General features: G+C 37.2%; 1 pseudogene; it reads right to left on the reverse strand.

The window, feature by feature from the left end:
* Positions 1–2,582: 2,582 nt before the first annotated feature.
* LOC142625366 (NAD(H) kinase 1-like) lies at positions 2,583–9,313 on the reverse strand (annotated as a pseudogene).
* Positions 9,314–14,466: the final 5,153 nt, after the last annotated feature.

A 14,466-nucleotide genomic window follows, 5' to 3' on the forward strand; every position in this document is an offset into this window, starting at 1 on the left:
CGTCTTAACATGAGGAAGAAGGTGAAGACATAACCAAAGTTCAGTTGTAAGTCTAAGACGAACAGAAACTCACATTAACACCCGCTGATTTTTAATTGGCATGTCATCTCCTCTCCAAACTTGTCCTTTCCAATGGAGCCAATGTAACTAGTTGCACCATTACATTTGGAGCATCCACTGGGAGAGACAAAAAAAAGAGAACAGGGTAGGGAGAATCAATCAATTCTATTTCATAAAAATTGAGCTTAACAAAAATAAATAATTTTTTCTTAGAAATATGAAACCAGACCTGGACAACTTTGATTGAATTCCAATGTAGCACCTAAAGTGACACGATATGATTTCAGTTTCCCATTACAGCACCTTTAGAACACCATTACATGTAGGTATCTTCCATAAAGACATATTAGTAGCGGTATCAATAGCCATTCATGTCAATGTCACTTAAGAGACATTACGAAGAAGGGGCAGTAGATCTTCTACCAACTCCTACATCATCTGGATGCCTCAAAACAAGCATCACTTTCCAGCAAGGTTTTCACTTAGGCCACTATGTCAGGCACTTGGATGTGAAATTCAAGAGAAAGATAGTCTCTAGCTTCTTTCAATGACAGTATCACTCTTGAAATCCTAAATCCTCAGGTTTACATTCATTTACATTTTCTATAGGGGGTGCAAGTACGAGGGAAAAATATAAAGAAATGGAAGACCTGAGGAAGCAAGAAGAATCTTGTCAAGAAAGAATCATTAAAGCTAAAGAGAATCTCGCTGCTGCTGAAGCAGAACTTGAAAACCTACCGCCATATGAACCTCCAAAAATTGACGAAATCAGCAACATTTCTACCCAATGATTGATTTTATCTGGCGGTGTGGGTTATGATGTGAGTTTATGGACATATAGTCGTTGGAGACTTGAAACACTTTCAATATATGGAGCTAATTTTGTGGTTAACTGTCTTGAGGCATCTTGAAAGAGTTATGGTCTCTTGGCTGCCTATTTTCAAAGTTTATTAGGGATGGAGGGACAAATCCAGCTTCAAATCTATATTTGCTATTGTCCAACAAAAATGAAAAGTGCGTACATTTTTAAATCTAACATGAAGCACTAAACAAGGCAATTAATCATGTTCCATTGGCTATATTAGTTAGGTAAAATTGGGCAGAAAGGCAATCACTTTAAGACTTTTTTTTGTTTTTTTTGTTTTAGTGACGTAAACTCCTTTTTAATTAACTGTTCAATGCATATTTCATTTCCAATGGTAATGTGAGGATAATTTTTTTTTTTTAACAATGTTTCTTGGTATTGTAACTCCCTCCAAAATCACAGTTTACATTTTTCAGGCACTTTCTACCCTGCATGCATTTACCCACAAACAAACCCGCCATACATCTTAATTCAAACATGTGAAGAGGCATGTACATCCCAATAAGAATTTTAACTTTGCTAATTCAATCATGAAGCTAACTTGGACTAGCCTATTGAGGATTTGTGCCAACCCCAAAGTTTTGGCACTTGCCATTGCAAATCAGGCCAGAGCTCTTAAAGATTTTTCTTAATATATACAAAAGAACTTCATAATGAATAATTGACATGTTGTATTTAATCATAAGTTACCGTCAAAATCCCTATAATTCATGTGAGGAAAAATTCAGTATATAAACATTTTTAAATGGGCAGCTTTGAATAAAAAGTGCTAGCAATAAATGAATAATGGAGTCTTTCATTTGTGTTTAAACGAAGATTTCACAGAAGACACAATTATAGTTTGATGCAATTAACAAAGAACAATATTTTACTAATCAGTGGTTTTACAGTGCAAAAGATACTGTAAGATCAACTTTAATTGCCTCTATAATTTATTTGTTTTTATTTTTATTTTATTACTTTCCTGTGCATACTTTCAACAAAAAAAGCTAGATAAGTTGTTTTCAAACAAATAGTTAGAGCGTTTGAATATAGCTTTTTGCAAAATTTTCTATTTGCTTGTTCTACATAAGTTGGTTCAAATATAGTTGTACCAAAAGAGTGTTCAATTTTCCTCCCTAAAACTTTGCAAAATGTTCTATTTTTCAAGCTTCTATCTATGTCCCATAGTTTATATATCCTATGTGGCTTAATAGAGTGATAAGACTTGGACAATATTAATTTATGAAAAAAAAAAAAAAACAACAACAATTAATATTTTGACAACTTTTTTTGTTTCCCATAAAAATAGTGTCAAAACTTTCCTAACCATCTTGGATTATTAACAATTGCCCTAATGGTACTCGTTAGCATGACCCTTAAAAAAATATGGAGCACAATGATTGGCATGTGAATTAAAAATTTCACATGCCAATCAAATTTGTCCCTCAGCCAACCTGGTGATTCAATCTCAAACATCCCCAAACCCCCAACACTGAAAGAAAACCTCATCGCCATAGTCATAATATGGCCTCAATTGCCATAGTCATAATAGAACTCTAATTTAACATGTACTTAAACTTAGAGTAGCTATTTAATAAGCGAATATCTATATACTATAGTTTCAGAGAACTTCTTTACTAAAGGCAATATCCAGTCACTAAAAATTGGCCAAATATTTGTTATGAACAGAATAATCGAAATTCATACTTCAGAAAACTAGTATTAATCTGCATACCAAGGAACCAAATACAAACATAGTCCCTCATCATCATGTATTCTTTGGTTACCAAATTAGTACCAAGTAACCAACATAGGTGAAAATAGTAAAAATTGAAAAAACGCCATACCACTACTTGAGAGACCTTATTAATATCTGAAATAAAAAATATTTGCAATGGTCACTGGAAAGCGGCTGCGAGGACTTAATGATATGATGAAGATCCGTATCCATAAGTTCGTAAACCAAATACACGTCCTTGAAGCTCGTCCTGTGAATCGGCATCATAACATCCTTCAAAGCAATCACATTCTCATGGCGAATATGTCTAAGAAGCTTCAACTCCCTCAATGTCCTCAACGCATCAATGCGATTCTCAAACACGTTGTTGATCTTCTTGATTGCAACTTTCTCATTGGTTTCCCTATTGATGGAAGAGCGTGCAACATGCTGCCCCTCTACCTATGGGCTGAATCGACACGTATTTCGTGTCAATCTCAAACAAAGTTTGCCACATTGAGTAGTAATGCTTTCCTCGTTGGTTAATCCCATTTGGAGGCTCAACTAGAGTAGCCATTCCCCTCCTATAATTCAACATAGTACAACCCAAATTTACTATATAGCAAAGAACTAAAACTATGAACTACTTCAACTAACAAAGATTAGGTGAGGGAGCAGAAGGAATTGCTTAAATTAACTATCTAATAATATTTGCTAATTATCCCAAAAAAAAAAAAACCAAAGAAAGAGAGTTTTAAGGGTTAAGCAGCCTTACTCGACAATTCAATTTCTGGGTTGGGGGCTGTGGATCTTTTCTGAGATTGCTTTCTTTGCTAGCCTGAATTCACTTAGAGAAATTATGCTTAGAATATCATTTTGAGGATAATCAACACAATTTACATGCACAGCATGAATTCCTCCATTAAAAAGATCAACCAACTTTTCTTGAAATATTTTCTAATGCAATCTTGATATTTTGTACTGAGGAATGGTGCTAGAACATACCCGTGGATGGACCATTGATCCTCCAGCTGCCAACGAATATGCAGTACTCCCAGATGTTGTTGATAAAATTAACCCATCCCCTTGCACACAAGTGACAAAGGAGTTGTCACAATAGCATTCTACATTTATGAGGTAGGATGATATTCCTTGATCAATTGTAACCTCTTTTAGAACAAGTATTGGCTCTTCAGTTTCATACTCATTTTTAGCTACATCCCTAATAACATGGCACTGCAAACGGTGTCTTAATGTGATACTAATGGGACCCTTTAAAACTTGGTTGAGGCATTCTGTGTAATTTTCAGTGTCTGAAGAATGTTAAGGAGCACCTTTGAGTCAGTCATGGGGAAGGCAGCCAATATGCCAAAAAAGGAGGAAAAAATCACAGGGATGTTTTCAATTTTTTTTTCTTTTTTTTTTGCTAATTTATCATAATATCATATTGTTAGAGAAACAAATGCCTTTAAACCACATGGAGGATACGAAAAGGGGTCATAAAGCCAAGTGACCCTAAAGAAAATGGGACAACAGGAGGAACCGGTCCTTTGAACACCTGCTTACTGCCTGAAAATGAGTAAGCAATAACAAGCAGTTTAGGTTTGAAAGCAAACGAGTCTGAAATTTTAAAAGAAAAAATTTTAAAAATCTTAAGTGACCGACATAAATTCAGTTGATGATTGGCATGGGCTTTAGATTTCATGTCCATGAATAAAACACACTTTCACACTGAATTACACATAGCATTAGTACTTACCTTGAGAGATAAACACATACTTAAAGAGTTAATAGTCAGATTTTAAAAGTTTTACTTCTAATAATAATTGCAGGGCAAACCAAGAAGGGGTAAGAAAACAGAAATTAACCAAATACTTGCAATATCATAGTCCAACTTGTTGACAAATAAGCACTTAACTGAATATCAAGGGGCACCATAGAATAGAAACACGTGATTGAAGAAAATTGGACAGGAGATCTTTTGTTTCCCTAATTTCAATAAAAAAATGAATGGCAGAATCCATAAATTCTTACCAATCACTATCTAGACCATCATTAACATTACACACGCACACACAACGAGGAACATGTTATTAACTAAATCTAATCCAAACAACTTGCACCAGGTACCACACTGAAGAGTGAAGAGTGTAGAAAAAACAGACTTAAATCTGATTTAGCTTGTTCTACGATGAAACAAGATAAAGTAAATGCACATACCCAAAGGACCGTTCCATCTCCACCAAGAGTTACTACAAGGTCAACTTTTGTATGCAGGAGCAAAACTTCATTGTCTGCAATAAGAGAATAACAGATATTAACTTCAAATCCATAGGTAATATTGAAAAGAATAACTATCCGACATGAAAATTTAGTAATTAATGTAGAAGTAACACTTAACACTATACTGTTGCATGAGTTGAATGAGTATGAAAACAGAAATTAACTTTAAATCCATGCAAAATGTGTCCACTTAACCATTGCCTGGAACAGAAGGCACTAGCATGCAATAATTCAGGCACACAATTTGGCAACAAAAACTAGTATGACGTCAACCCTTTATTGCAACATAAGCTGACAAAGTTTGCAGCAAATCTAAACAAGCACATACATACATGCATTTATTAATACGCACAGACACACACACAAATGAATAGCCCTTAAACTTGGAGCACAAGATTAACAAATGTGAACAACCATGACAATAATTAAAATAACATTGTGAGCAAGAACATAAGTCTCATATGCAACGTTCTAACACATAGCATCAAAGAAGAAACTTTTCTTTTTACTTATAAAGAAAGCATCAAAGAAGAAACCAAAGTTACAGACTATAACATCTGGTCCAAATTGAAGAAACCAAAGTTCCAGAGTTTAAAACATATGATCCAAATTGAAGTTTATATATCCTATGAAAGAACAAATAAAGAAGCAACAGTAAAGATGCTATTGAGTCAGTAGTAGTTGTTTAACATCTTCCAATTACAAAAATTTCACTGCTCACCATCTTTCCAAGTTTGTACGAAGTTGAAGTAAGATGACTCTGTTAGAAGTTCCTCTCGCACGCGTGGCTCAACATATATGTTCATATTTTTCTGCTCTCTCAACCCTCTAGGAAAAGAAGGGAAAGCGAAGCAGGTAATATTATTTGACCCAAGATTTTGCTTTGAATGGCACAAGTGTAAACTTAAAAGCCAACATCACTTTACAAGCTTCTAAGTATTTCAGCTACTCTGTGTACATGTGTGTGTGTGTGTGTGAGAGAGAGAGAGAGAGAGAGAGAGAGAGAGAGAGAGAGAGAGTCATAGCATTAGAAAGATAAATGACATAACTCATTGGCCAGCATGTATACAATATGTAAGTATTGTCTAAAGAAATTTTATGGAGCTCATTCTAGCACAGTATTGAAAGAAACAAGTAGGAAATAGCTCTTAGAACAGCAGAATGTGAGAGTAGTTTTATATTCACACCTGACCATTTCTGTACACAGAATTCGAACATAGATTGAATTTGGTTTGGTCATAACAAGCAGTCTGCGGGTGTGATTCCCACTTCAAAGAGATCTGAAAGGAAAATGAGTTTCAATCAGCCAATAAATGGGAGAATTGGTATAACAATTTCGGCCAATTAAGAGGGGATCCACTCCACCTACAGTAGGTGAGGGAACAGATATATTAATACTCAATAGAGAGACCATCACTAATTTGACACACTGAAAACAGTTTACTATTGCATAGAGAATAAAAGTAACACCTGCTTATTGCTGCGCTCTGCGGTGGTGATATTCCCTCTTTCAAAAGATACAATGTCATGTTTGTGCTGATCACTTTGCTCACCTTTGCAGCACTATGAAAGTTTAAATGAAGCCTGTCACAGAAACAAATTTCTATCATTGTTAAAATCTGGAGATTTTGGCACTAGGTTTTATATAACATGCTGAAGCTATTGTCCGAATACTACTACGTGATTTTTGCATACACACACGCATTGATATGGACTACCAAAAAATTTTTATAAAAATTTAGACTAAAGTACACTTTTGGCTTTAAGGTGTGGGGTTGTTTTCATTTAGCTCTTTACATTTCTACCCAATTTATTTTGGCTCTTCATGTATGATTTCGTTTTCATATTGGTCCTCCTATCCATTTTTATTAATAATTTTACCATCTATAATATGTTTTTGCCTACAACAATGAAATTCCTGCATTCCACATCATTTTACAGCTAGTATTTTATGAAATAATTAAACATGAAGGGCACTTAATGGTCAAGTTACTAATGGAACTGGATGGCATGGCCAATATGAAAACATAATCGAACATGAAGGGTCAAAATAAAACTTTTGAAATGTTACGGGCCAAATAGAAAACAACCCAAACTGCAAGGGTCAAAATTTTGCTTTCGTAAAAAATTAATATTAATTGCAAATACACAAACAACAAGAAAAGGCACAATAATTATAACCACCAAGAGAAGTCCTTTAAATATGAAGTAGAATTAGGTCAAACACCTTTTGTGGAGTCTTTACAACTCAATGAACATTAAGAAATGGTAATGAATTTCACCTGGACTAACAGGGTTTCCATAGAAATGTTTTGATGCTGTGAACAACATTCAGAATATATTCATGCAATTAAAAAAATGATATTCATCATAACAAGTCAGGGCTCATAAACTGGGGTATACTAAAAACTACCTTCCTAACCATCTTGGAATCAGAATCAGGTTCCCCATCTCGAAGAACCTCATGGGAGCAAATTCCATTCCTCCCAAAATAATCTCTCCAAGAATTTCCCATTAGCTTTATTATTTTGATTAATCAAGTTTTCTATTATTGCATCATCACCATGCTGTCCAGGCAACTGCTCTGTAATACAAGCCCGAAAATTCCTTTAGTAAGAAGAAAAATATAAAATTTCCTGAAATACAATAGCAGATTCGGTGTCTATAAAATCATCAAGTAAACTAGAAAAGAAACTCTATACGCACACACACACACACATGAAGGCAGAATAACCTTTAGGCAACCCAAACATGGAAAAATTACAGCAGATTAGGAGTACCAAGATATCAGTTTGGGTTTCTATAACAATTTATGGTGACACTCTTAGGCAGGGAACACCAGTTCAATCTTTAACCTCCTCTTTAATATTGTATAAGAGAAGCAACTTTGGGAGGTCAAAAGAAGCCAAGATCAATAATCCATTTTTGACTGTAGATATTTAGAGCTAACACAAGAATATATAAATGCATATTCCACGATTTCAACATTATAACACCTTTAGGCTCCAGCTGCAGATTCCGTGCTCTCTCTAGTTCATATTTACGCCTCTATTCAGCTGCCTCAGCTTGAGCAGAAGCCTTTCCTTCAGCAGCTCGTCTCAAAGCCTTTGCAACAGCTAGAGTTGAGATGAAAAATACATAAGCAAGAGACATTAGGATCAGATTCATGTGCAAAGCAGATAATTCAATTGAAGATGTTGGTAACTTAGAGATAAAACATGCACATACTTCTCATAGCTTCTGAGAACTCTATAAGGTGCTTATCAGTCCCCTGAACTGGAGATTGAAGAAGTTCATCAACTGCTTTCTCCGAGAAGAGAGAGAATGAATTGATAAAACCATTCTCTTGCTGTGAACACGATATACTTGCCTCTCCCTGCCCACCAAATAAGAAAAGGTATGAGGTATGTCAGCAATCTGATGTACTCCCCATCAAGAGGATGTAGCCATATAAGACAAACAATTTACTAAGCCAAATCACCATAAGAGCCTTAAAAAAAATAAAATAATAAGCATTGAAAGAAAACCAAAATGATTTGATTTGGCAAAAGTAGCATCCCATTCACAGATTTTAAATAACCCAACTAACCAATAGCCCTTATAAAAAATGTGGCAATGAAGGATTATTAATCAATAGAAATGCATAATAGATGAACCAAAAATTTAAAAAAATAAAAGGAGTCATAAAGAGTGCACTGCAAAAGGGGTTGCTTCATGTATTAATTTTGAGGATTAATACAAACGTCACCATCTATGAAATTGTGTGGAAAACTCTAATATTAAGTACAAACAGCTTGTCAAAAAGTTGGACTTTTTGCATGAGGTTGCATGTAATACAATCAATAACCAGATTGTAACCTTATTTACTAGTAGAAAGCCTCTGCTGGACAGGCATAAATAGTTGCAAATTGATATAAAGAGTCATCACCCACTGCTCTTCAGAGCTGCGTAGGAATCTATGAGGGGTGGTTTTGATAGGGTCCAACCCTTCAACACTTTTCGCATGAAGCAGCTACTCTTAACTCTCAAGACTGAAACTCACATACTTAGGCTTGGCAGCCCAAGACTTTACCATAGTAGCAGACAATGGCCATTGATTTAACTATTAAATTCATATTGCTTACCATCTTCTACACCCGCATCAATGTCATTTTGGCCCCCTCCGTACTCGTTCCCATCACCTAGTTCCAATAATGTACGTTAAAACCATATTGAAAACAAAAATAATATCATGACGTAATCAACAGTAGATTGAAATGTGAAAAGAGGAATACCACTGGTTATAAAGTGTGTTGTTTCACATTAAGCTTTGAGTTACCTTTTTTGAATCTTATGCCGTCTCGTATAATGAGAAGGAGGTCTTGTATGTCCTTCGTCAGATGCCTCGGGCCCAGCATTGTGTCCATGTTTGTGCCCCCCTGTCCCACAAGGAGGTGCCTTTGATATGCGTTTCGGCCGACCTTCTGCCACTGCAGGTAACCCAACAGTCTACTCAGCCTGAACATGGGGTAGGTCGATGGATGAAGAAGGGGCAGTAGATGTACTGTGGGAGGGTGGCTCCTGCTGCATGTCAGGTGGAGTTGGATCAATACCCATGTCAAAGGATGGAATGGGTAACAGCTGAGGAAATGACCGTGGAGTGTGTGGACGAATGTCAGACCCAGGACAAGGATGTGGGGTGGGTGTTAGGATGGTGGGGCGAGGAGATGGATGTGGGGTGGGTGAAGGGATAATGGGGGTAGGGGATGGATGTGGGGTGGATGAAGGGATGGTAGGGCTAGGGGATGGATATGGGGTGGATGGAGAAGGATCGAGGGTAGGGAAGACCCGAGGGTTAGCAACAGGCGGACGAGGACGACATCCGGCCGGGGTTGTGCTCATGCTTGGGCCCGCAGGAGTAGGTGCCTCCTCATTCGGGGCCTCAGGGATAGGAGGTTGTACACGTTCAATTGCATGCACTGCCGTCAGGACCTCAGTAATGTCCTTGTGGTTCTCTGTGCCCACTAGGTGACGCCTCAACAAACGGACGTATCCTTCAATCTGCACATGGAAAAACCACACATATTAGTAATGCAATACCAAATCAACAATGCTAATCGATAATAAAATATATGTTGGTTCAGAATTTTGCTAGTAATAATTGCATATTATAGAGACCAAGTGCTAAGCAGAAAATGTAGTAACATATATCATGTTATCTAAACAGTGGTTTCATGCTATTTCAGTATGGTAAGATGTAGAAGACATTGAGAAGTTACCAACAGAGTCACTATAGCACCGGGCCTATCTATGAACCTCTGAGTTATCCTTTTGAACCAGTCGTCGTACTCGTGCTGTGAAGGCATATCACCAAGCACTGCTTCACAACGCCGTTGAAGGCGATTACCCCACCCATTGATATGCACAGCATGTTTTTGCGTCCAATCAACACCAACATTCCCCCTCAAATCAATGCCATGAAGCACTGTGTCAGTGTTAATATCGCGGGGAATTTCTTGGATCATCCCAAATTGACGAACGACATGATCCGGTGTATGTATTTCTACTAGGTGGAAACATACAAGCGGCATCGTTGCCGTCCACACGGCCCTCCTTGCAACGCACCATGGTGGAAGGTCCTTTAACTCAGTTTCAAATGGCTGCCACACCACCTACAACAGCTAAAAAAGAAGTACACAACACATTTGACAACAATGTTTATATTTCAAAGCTCACCAAACCTATATATTGTTCTTAAACATGTAAAACAATGCATTTTCATACCTGGCCTGGCAACATTGAAGCTATTTGCTCGCGATACCTGTCCCTGAAGATGTAGGCGGGCCTATTTTTCTTGTTTAGGACCCACAACCACCTACAATCAAGAACAATAGATCAATATCTACAACTTTCGTATTGAGATAATTCCAATGTTAAAACTATAATGTAATCACATATAACTACTGAGATAATCTTATAGATATTTACTTAATTAATAATATCACTAGAATAAGAAACAGTCCTTATAAAAAACAAAGCACATACAAGCCACATGACAATCACAAAATTAGAGTATATTAACGTAATAATATATATTGAACCTCTATTTGAAATTTACGCAATGTTGAGATAAAAATTTGCTAGAAGCCTTTAAAATAAATAAATAAAATCAAGTTCCATGATTGTGGGCTTAGGTAATGATCACATAATGTATATAACGTGCATGAGGTAAAGACTTACTTCAGGGACAATGGACCACGCATTGGAGGACCATAAGCACCCACTGGCGGGCCATGCTCAACTGCGGGGCACAAATAGGGGAACCTAGCCCATGCCCAGTAGCGCTAGAATGTAGCATCGTGCGTACTTATGCAGCTGGTCCTCTTCAGCATTAGGTAGCAATGGATTAACAACTTGCTCCAAATGCCGGTTGATGAGAATCCTTTGACCAGTAAGTTGCTTATGGTTGTCTTGATTTATAGGTTGAAAGCCAAGGAAGTCTCAGCACACATCCACCCAAGTTTTTTGCGTGCTCCCTGTTATAGCGTCACCATCAACAGGAAGCCCGAGAAGAACCTCCACATCCTGCAATGTGATGGTGATCTCACCATGTGGCATGTGGAAGGTGTGAGTCTCGGGCCGCCATCGCTCCACTAAGGCCGTTATCAGACCATGGTCAATCTCTCTACCCGGGACCCAAAGGAGTCTCTCCAAACCAACTGCCTTGATGATGTTCCTGACTCGGTTGTCCACCATTGGCTCCCGATTGGAGAACTCTGAACTACGACTACGGCAGGTAACGGATCCTGGATCCTGCACATAATAGAACCATGGATTGATATATGACAACAAATGCATGTACATTGTATGAATTAAATGCATGTACATTAGTGATTAATTTAGTGTTGTGTTTTACCTGCCCATTCTAAATAGCTTCGGACCGATGCTTGAGCTGCTTTGACAACACTGACCTATCAATGGGTCCAGGCTCTATATAGTCAATTCGCCCAGCATTTGCAGTAGCCATACTGCACAAGAATGATAAGCACTTAGTTTGAGAAATGAACACACAATATGCTTATGGAACTAGGTATGAGTTAGAGCAACTAAAGCCAATTTGTACAACGAGAATTCAGTAAAAGATGAAAGACTGAACCAAAAGCAAGAAAAAGAGTAGTAGTAGCAATCAACTGCAGCCGAACCAGATTAGAATTAATAAACTAAGATGCAAGCAGAAAACAACCTAGATTGTTAAAACTCAACCCCTTAGAAAAAAAAAAAAACACACACACACACACACACACACACACAATAATTCCCACACAAATCCAGCAAAACCTCTGTTCATAGAAGAAAAATTCAAATGGTCCCATCCATATACATCAAGGTAGCCAGAGAAACATCAAAAAAAAATTGAGCATGCATTTGAACATCCCATGGAAATTAAAAAGAACCATTATTTTATATAACTTCATAGAGAAATCTATCACAAGTCATGGAACAATAAAGTAATTGGAAATATAGGGATTAGGAAGAAAAACCTACTAAATGATCTTAGGTTGATGGAGGTTTCAAAGGAATAGTGGATATTTGTCTGAGGAAGATAGATAAAAAATGGTGGAGGTGAAGGCAACCTTGGAAAAAACAATGTATTAGAGAAGATCTCTTGGAGGAAAAAAAAAATCATTATTCTTATTGTGGCTAAAAGAAGGTGATAAAAAAACAAGCTTTTCCCCTGGTTCCTGATTCTCATCATTGTCGTACTTTTATTGCAAATATAACAAATATGGAGAGCAACTAGGTTACTCACGATGCAATCCAGGAGGAAGTGGTTCAGGCATTGTGTGGGGATAAAGCTCTGGGTCTTCATGGTTTTACAATTGCTTTCTTCAATCACTGTTGGGTGGTGGTTAGAGTGGAGGTATTAGCCAATTTGCGGCCTTTTCATGACTGTGTTGTATTCAAAAAAGTGCTTGAATGTGACTTTTGTGTCTCTTATTCCTAAGAAGGGAGGGGCCTCAGATCTCAACGTTTTTAGACCTATAAGTGTAGGATGTGTGTATAGGATATTGGCTAAAATTTTAGCAAATATATTGAAGGAGGTGTTAGGGAAAGTAATTTCCCAATTATATAATGCAATTGTGCAGGAGAGGCAAATTCTGGGTTCAGTTCTTATTGCGAAAAAATGTGTAGACCACAGAGTTGTCAGGCAGCCCTGGAATTTTAATTAACTTTTTTTTTAAGATACACTTAACACTAACCTGAATTTTTTTGTATATGATCCATGAATACACTTACACTAACCAGAATTTTTTTGTATATGCTCCATGAATACACTTACACGCCTTAGAATTTTATCTAGGGCTTATTGAAATATAATTACAAGTTTGGGTAGCTACTCTGCTGCTGGTGTCAAGAGAAATCAATTAAAAACAAGACCCATAACAATCTAAGAAAAACAAATCCTATAAGAAGTTCAAGGAAATCCAGCAAAGATTAATAAAATAATACGGGTGTACAAAAATAACAATAATTGAAACAAGATACATAGGCTTGGCATAACAATTTAACGAAAAGAAACCCTTCAAAAAAAGAAAAAAAGAAGCATACTATATGAGAATACAACACCAATTTCAGGTAAAAACTACCAAAGTGGGGGGGGGGGGGGAATCAAACTCTCTTACTCGTTCAAAAAAAAAAGTTAGGAACACAATTTTCATGAAAAATAATGGTTTTATTGTGTCCTTGCACTAATTACATACTAGCCTACATCAATTCAATTCACAAGCATACCAACACGGCCAAAGCAAACCGAAAACCCCAAAATCCCAAACCAAACACACACAGAAAATACCCATTCTGAATAAAGAAAGATTCAATGCAAAATACATGAACAAAGAAAAAAGGAAAAGACCATTCACTTACCTTACAAGTTGTTCTCTCAATCAAGGTTTTCTCTGTGAGCAAGAGGGAGGCAGTGGAGGCGCGGAGCAAGATAAAGGGTTATCAGTTTTCTCTGTGTACAAAGCACTCACCTTTTTTTTTAGTTTTGAGAGACCGCGTAGACTGAAGGAAAAGGGTGGAGACTGAGTGAGAGAACATTGGTGAGTACGAAGAGGGTGAGTGAGTGAGAGTGGAGAGGGTGAGCGAGTGAGAGAGGCTGAGGTTCGGTGTGTGAGAGTGAGAGGGTGGGTGAGAGGGAGAGTGAGTGAGAGTCTGCTGTGTTAGAGAGAGGGGAGAGTATCTGTGCGAGAGGCGTTAATTTTGAAAAAAAACCCAAATTGAAATCGAGTCTTACAAACTCGGTTTCCTATTTTCCACGTGGATCAACCACGTCATACCTAGATGGCCACGTCACATAAATCGAGTCTTAGAGACTCGATTTCTAGGTGGACGCCACCTAAAAAAAATGACACATCAAACTGAAAAACTAAGTCTGAAAGACTCGATTTATAGGCCCAAAATCGAGCCTTTAAGACTCGAGATGTTAGTAAATTATATAGTTTGGCAACCGGGCCTGCTAACTATATAGTTGGAAACTAAGGGTTAATTTGCTATTTTCACCACGTTTTGTCCACTG

The sequence above is a fragment of the Castanea sativa genome, chromosome 2 (assembly GCF_040712315.1).
Source record: "Castanea sativa cultivar Marrone di Chiusa Pesio chromosome 2, ASM4071231v1".
Taxonomy (NCBI): Eukaryota; Viridiplantae; Streptophyta; class Magnoliopsida; order Fagales; family Fagaceae; genus Castanea; species Castanea sativa.